Source organism: Echiichthys vipera (assembly GCF_963691815.1).
Source record: "Echiichthys vipera genome assembly, chromosome: 14".
Classification (NCBI taxonomy): Eukaryota; Metazoa; Chordata; class Actinopteri; order Perciformes; family Trachinidae; genus Echiichthys; species Echiichthys vipera.
In genome coordinates this window covers 3,359,012-3,366,511 of record NC_139839.1, presented here as the reverse complement: position 1 = coordinate 3,366,511, position 7,500 = coordinate 3,359,012, and the positions used below count along the sequence as shown (strand labels likewise).

Below are 7,500 nucleotides of genomic sequence, written 5' to 3'. Positions count from 1 at the left end.
GTAGTGTGAGTACAACGGGCCTGGAGGGGGGGACAAGGACCCTAAGAGCGCACTCACACTGTCCTCCAGGACCACGACCCGGGCTTTAGGGTACTTGTCCCCCCTCCCTCTCCCCCCGCGCCCCAGCCCCGATGTGTACTCACACTACCTGGGCCTCGGAGAATGCTTCTTGCTGTCCATACGCCATCACGCCGTAACACGCCACATGCATTGATGACGTCATGGCGATGCGTGGCTTTGTTTCCAGATCTTTCCGTAGACCTCGGAGTTTTTGTGCGTCTTGTCGACTGTTTTTGAATCTTTTCATCGACCAAATCTGCAGTAAACACTCCACCTCCGCATCACACCAACGTGAACCTTTCACCGCCATTGTTGTTGTTGTTGTTAAATGTCCGCGCATGGTCCCTCCTTCTTTTAACATGTCCGAACAGGCGGACATAACGCTACCGCCGTAGGGCTCGTGCTTGCACACGTGCGCACGCTCGTGCTCGTACATGTGCAAACGGCTCCGCTAAAGCCAACCTCTTTCAAGCGGGCCGTGGACGGTCCGCTGGCCGCAGTTATGCGCGGAGCGGGTGCGCTCACACTGCTTAAACGCACTAGGCTTTAGCTGAAAAACCAGTTTTGGCCGCGGCCAAAAGGACAGTGTGAGTAGGCCCTAAAGCACGGGGCACGGGACGGACGCTCAGTGGGAGTGCGCCCTAAGTAGTGTATTAATGAGTCAGCTCCTCTTGTGTTGCATGATATTGACACTCTGCTGTGATGTTTTCATCATCTAGTTGCTTTTTAAAGGAGCTTTGCAGCATTTCTTGTAGTGGAGGTTGCTGCACGGTGCGTTTGAGAACTGATTGTTTTGCTGGTGGGTAAAAAAAAAACCCTCAGCTGCCACAACTCTCACACAAGTCCAGTTAGAGAAGCTGCAGAGCTGCTTCTTGTTACATTCGGCCTAAAACATCCAAAACGTGCTCTCAGCTGCACACATACCACCTTCTCTTCAGTGTGCGTTGTTGGATGCACGCGTTACACGATGCATGTTGCAGGGTCTCACCTCAGAACGCAGCAGACGTGATAATGCTGCCGTAAATCACCAGTTTGGGGCTTTTACATAAGAGTTAAATTCAACAACAGAGTCCTAATTAAAGCTGCGGGAGCTTCTCTTACAGCTCATACATTCAACTTGGCATTTAATATATATGTTTATAGTATATATAGTATATATATAGATAGCTATATACATCTAGACACAGTGTATATACATACATAAGGAACGTAACAGTGCACTAAAGTCACGGCTCGGCCAGTTTGGGGCTTTTACATAAGAGTTCAATTCAACAACAGAGTCCTAATTAAAGCTGCGGGAGCTTCTCTTAAAGCTCATACATTCAACTTGGCGTTATTTAAATATGGAAGTGCCTGAAAACCAAGAACAAAAGCCTTACGTCAGCCAAAACCCATGGTTCAGAGCGTAGCGTAGTGCTATAGATGTGTATTCTCAGCACAGACGACTCTGCGCTCAAACATCCGTCACCTGGTCCGTCAGGTGGCGTGACTGCTCGCACGCCGTAAACACGGGAGTCTACCCGCCCTGACAGGTCCCATCCCAAAACCACCTACATGAGTGGACCAACAGCCGCTCTCAGTGATGATGTTTGTGGCGTTCACTGTGTTAAAGCAGCCGCGTCTGCTCCTTCCCTCCCTGAAGATGAAGATTTCACAGTGTCGTGATATTTTATGATGTCACACACGGTCGACTGCCTCCCGTCACCGCACACCGCAGACGGTCAGTTTAAAACAAATACTGCATAAATCCATAACACCAGAACGGGATGACATGTTTATTATCAGAGGGTCCAGCTCGACCCACACGGGTGAGTTTCTCTCTCACGCTCTGATGGAAAGATTTAATGTTCAAGTTTTAGAAGAACGCAAAGGTGCAAAATCACTGTTTACGGAGAAATCCAGAGTGTCGCTAACAGCCGGACGTGGCTAACACTGATTAGCTCGGGGCAGCACGGTGAAGGCATTGAAACGTCTTTTTTAACCACTAAGGGCGCCCTCCCACTGTGCGTCCGTCCCGTGCCCCGTGCTTTAGGGTCCTTGTCCCCCCCTCCAGGCCCGTTTGTACTCACACTACCTGGGCCTCGGAGAATGCTTCTTGCTGCCTATACGTCATCACGCCGTAACACGTCACACGCATTGATGACGTCATGGCGATGCGTGGCTTTGTTTCCAGATCTTTCCGTAGACCTCGGAGTTTTTGTGCGTCTTGTCGACTGTTTTTGAATCTTTTCATCGACCAAATCTGCAGTAAACACTCCACCTCCGCATCACACCAACGTGAACCTTTCACCGCCATTGTTTGAAATGTCCGCGCATGGTCCCTCCTTCTTTTTTCTATGTCCCAACAGGTGCACAGGAAATGACCTCAGAACCGCCGTAGGCCTCGTGCTCGTACACGTGCGCACGCTCGTGCTCGTACACGTACATGTGCAAACGTGCTTTACTAAAGCCCACCTCTCCCAAACGGGCTGTGGCCTGCAAGTGTGCCACAGCTAGGCGCGGCACGGTTGCACTCACACTTTAGCCGTGAAATGCGCTCAGGCACGGTTCGGAGGAACAGTGTGAGAGCACCCTAACAGTGATTAGCTCGGGGCAGTACGGTGATGGCATTCAAAGGTCTTTTTTAACCACTAATGCTGCTGAAAATAACAGCAAGAGTTTATTAAAGAGTGTTTTAAAGTGTTACCTACTGGCCCCTGTACCAGCTCCTCTCATAGTAAAGTCCATTACAGTGGATTACCAAAGTCAATCCCAACGGAAGGAGCCCATTGGTGCTTTGTTGTGTGTGTAGGGACTCTTCTCATGCTGCTGCAGAGGTTTGCTGTTATTTTCAGCAGCATTAGTGGTTAAAAAAGACCTTTGAATGCCTTCACCGTACTGCCCCGAGCTAATCACTGTTAGCCACGTCCGGCTGTTAGCGACTCTCCAGGATTTTCTTCATTAATAGTTAATTAAAAACTCTTTCGATGGCTTATTTAATGAATGTAAGTGCTGAAAAACACCGTGGGAGGATTTTACGCCATAATCACACTTTAAGTTCTGCTTTTCCTGCTTCAGACACTAAAAATGAGGTTGCAACAAATATTAAATTAATGAAAAATGAATATTAAATGTGTGTATCAGAGCCAGAGTGGGTCAGTGGGAGTTTAACCACTGTGGAAACTTCAAACTCAAAGATAATAAATGACTAAAATCAGCTTATTGAGGCATTTCCATTCACTGCCCCGTGTGCTTCTGTTGTGTTGTGATACTCTGAGGTGAGCATCAGTTAAAGAACCGGAAACGTCACCAATTAAACAGCAAAAACGACCGGAAATGACACAAACTGCCTGTTCACAGTGCATCAACAACATGCTAAAGCTACACAGAGCCGCACAGCTACCTGCGGACAGGTGTGCTGTCGGTGCACTCACCTGTCTGCGCGTCAGTCCCCGGTGGGACCAGTCCGCTCAGCCACTCTGTCCCCCTGAAACCAGTCCCGGGTCTCTGTGGTTCCACTGGGCCCCTCAAAGTCTCCACACAGGCCGAGCACAGAGCCCTCACAGGCGGGGGGAGCTCCGCCGGGCACGCTGCTCGTTAGTCGGATCCGCGCGCACCTGCGCACCCCGCAACAAACAAACTGTGGGTGCGTTTGATTAGTGTGACTGCGCATGCGCCACGGGAGGTGATTAAAAGCACTTTATATGAAGCTGAGTTTGTTTTTGTTGTTGTTTGTTTTTGTTTTGCACATCAAAAACAAACATCCTATTCAAGATAATACAAGTTATATGGACAATACAATGAAATACAATTACAAGACACAGCTAAATAATAAAAAAATAACTTAATATAAAAAAGTGAAATAAAATACAATTACTAGACAAAGATAAATAATAATAAATAAATATAAACACTAAAATAAAATTACCAGACAACACTAAATAATAATAAATAACTAAATATAAACACTTAAATAAAATATATTGAATAGAAAAAGTTTAGTAATAATAAATACATATAAATACTAAAATACAATTATTAGACACAGCTAAATAATAATAAATAACTAAATATAAATGCTCAAATAAATTCAAATTACTAGACAAAGCTAAATAATAAATAAATACAAATGACAGAATGACGTATTTGTTGTCTTTTTACTGTTGTTTTGCTGTGATATTTTACTACAGAGGACAATAAAGTCAATTGTATCTTATCTGAATTGATCTTTTTTGATATAACAGGATTTATATGTATTATTGTATTATTATTATATATATAATATGATGTACAACAGAGAAAAATCTCCACATTTAAGAAAAATATGAAAAAGAAATAAGAAGAGGAGCGTCAGTGCAGACTGCAGTTTGCTCTCGCTCCGTCTTTTGGCTTCAGCGACGAGGATCCATCCGAGTGTTGCCAGCGGGCGACGGGTGCACAGCTGCAGAGGAGACGGGTGGATCAGAGCAGAGAGGACGGAAACGGGGTGAATGCTGCAGCTCCAGTGGGTTAATAACACTTCAGATGAGTAGTTCAGAACAACTAATGCATTTTAAATTGTTGAATTAATCAATTTAAAGCAGTTAAAACTCAATTATTTGTCTCAAATGCAACTTAACCGGAGACGTTTCGACGGACAGAGACGGTGCATCTCACAGTAACTTCCTGTATCTGCGTCACGTGTTTCAAATCGTGGTTGTAACTTTGTCATGTGATGTGCCACCTCAGTGCACAACACACAAAAATGACCAGGACCACTGAAGATAAACGTTTCATATCCAGGATTTCACATTAAAGACGTCCATGTGACAACAAAGTCCACTGACCAAACACTTTCCCACCACATACGGTGTCTCAACCTCGTCTTGTTGTTTCTTAGTAAGTCGGAAGAAACGTCGGTGACAGTGAAGTAAAGAAAAACGAATAAAAGTGTGCTCATCTTTTATTGAAGGAAGTCTGTCAAACCCTAACAGGCTCTGTCCAATCCTCTCAGTCGGACCCAAGCTGTGGTTAAATCTTAAGTGATGCACCCAGTTAGTGTTTGTGCGGTCGTGGCAGACGCTCATTAATGATTCAGTAAGTTTCTATGATTTTGACTGGAAAACATAAGTGTCCTTTAGACGACACCAGTTCATTTTTCCAGCGTTTTTCTGTCCCTGTCGTGTCCGTGCAGTCTGTCTCACGCTGTTGAAGCAACAACCAACATCCCCTTACCACAAAGAAGTTCATTTTATTATTAAATTATGTACCGTTGTTTTAACGCACTCTTTGATAGATCGGAAATCTTACCAACTACAGCTTTAACGTATACTTTTAGTTTCACTTTTTACTTTATGAGGGTAAACTTTGGAGTAGACTGCAGACTTTATGTGTCTAAAATCCATTTAGCTGCTGCCTCCGCCACAGCGGTGTGTTGCTTGGCTTTAGTAACTGACTGTGGATAAGTACCTCATTCAACCACTCATCTCATCTCATCTCATCTTCAACCGCTTCAACCAGCTTTAGCAGGGGACCCCAAACTTCCCTTTCCCGGGCCACATTAACCAGCTCTAACTGGGGGATCCTGAGGTGTTCCCAGGCCAGTGTGGAGATCTAATCTCTCCACCTGGTCCTGGGTCTTCCCCGAGGCCTCCTCCCAGCTGGACGTGCCTGGAACACCTCCCTAGGGAGACGCCCAGGGTTCATCCTTACCAGATGATCCTGAACCACCTCAACTGGCTCCTTTCAACGCAAAGGAGCAGCGGCTCTACTCCGAGTTCCTCACGGATGCTGAACTTCTCCCCCTCTCTCTAAGGGAGACTCCAGACCCCCTCCTGTGGAAACACTTGTACCCTCGACCTGGTTCTTTGGGTCCTGACCCAGCTTTCATGACCACAGGTGAGGGTAGGAACCAGGACTGAGCGGTAGATCCAGAGCTTTGCCTTCCTCAGCTCTCTTTTCATCACAGAAAATCCAAACTATCCCTTTAATGTGTTTTTTACAAACACATTTGTCATGATGATGCGAGTGTTTTGCAAAGCTTTGCAGTATAAACTCATTTCGAGGCTCCCTGTGAAGTTCCTCGCACGCACACAGAATGTGAGTAACGCAGACTGAGCGTTCGGTGACGGCTCATTATCCTGGATGTTTGCAGAGATTCGCTAAGTCATCGCTAATCTGCAGAGAGACCGTCATTCACTCAGACACAAGACAGAACCTCCAGTGATCCTCATCATCATCATCGTGAGGTCTCTGCGAGAACACACCGTGGTTCAGAGTCCAGTCTCTTCTGTTGGTGCCCTGTGGTTTTTCACACCTCTCAGCCAAATGTGACGAGTGAGCGTTCAGCAGGCGGCCTGCAAACATGATGTCATTATTAAGGTGCTTTCAATTGTGCTCCAAACAAAAGTCTGCTGGACATGATGAGCTGGAACAGGTTGAATTAAGTGCATTGAGTCCTGACTTCAGTTGGATTTCACACAGGATTGTGTGTTTACATAAAATTAGGGATCGACCGATATGGATTTTTTAGGGCTGATGCCGATTTAGTTTCTTCAGCTTTAGCCCTCACCTGTGGTCATGAGAGCTGGGTCAGGACCCAAAGAACCAGGTCGCGGGTACAAGCGTGTGAAATGTGTTTCCTCAGGAGGGGGGCTGGAGTCTCCCTTAGAGAGAGGGGGAGAAGTTCAGCATCCGTGAGGAACTCGGAGTAGAGCCGCTGCTCCTTTGCGTTGAAAGGAGCCAGTTGAGGTGGTTCAGGATCATCTGGTCAGGATGAACCCTGGGCGCCTCCCTAGGGAGGTGTTCCAGGCACGTCCAGCTGGGAGGAGGCCTCGGGGAAGACCCAGGACCAGGTGGAGAGATTAGATCTCCACACTGGCCTGGGAACGCCTCAGGATCCCCCAGTTAGAGCTGGTTAATGTGGCCCGGGAAAGGGAAGTTTGGGGTCCCCTGCTAAAGCTGCTGCCCCCGAGACCCCGACCCCAGATAAGAGGCTGAAGATGAGGGATAAGCTTTAGCCGATGACCGATACAGACTGACGACGCTCTTGAGCCGATACGACTTTCGCTTCCTCAATTTACGTCATAAAAATCATAAAAATGACACAATGATGAAAACAAATGTTACAATTTAATAAAAAGAAACATTTATTGAACTTAAAGGCGTCTCCAGCCACACGGAGCTGCATATATATGTATGTGTATATTTTATGTGTGTGCGTGTGTGTGTATTGCATATATATGTATATTTTATATATATATATATATATATATATATGTGTGTGTGTATTGCATATATATATATATATATATGTGTGTGTGTGTAAACTTATAAGCAGCCCTGTGCGTTGTTGATGTCTCACTCATGAGTCGTGTTCAGGTCTGAGGCTCATATTGAAAATTTAAGATGATAAAAGAGACGTTTAGAGGCCCAGCTGCAGTCTCCTGATCTCACTGCACCTCCGTTCACACGAGACGCCTT

General features: G+C 45.9%; 1 protein-coding gene across 1 annotated transcript in view; it reads left to right on the top strand.

Moving 5' to 3' along the window:
• The window catches only part of castor2 (cytosolic arginine sensor for mTORC1 subunit 2), a 28,644-nt gene that overhangs the window by 3,514 nt on the left and 17,630 nt on the right, over positions 1-7,500 (top strand). The window lies entirely within an intron of this gene.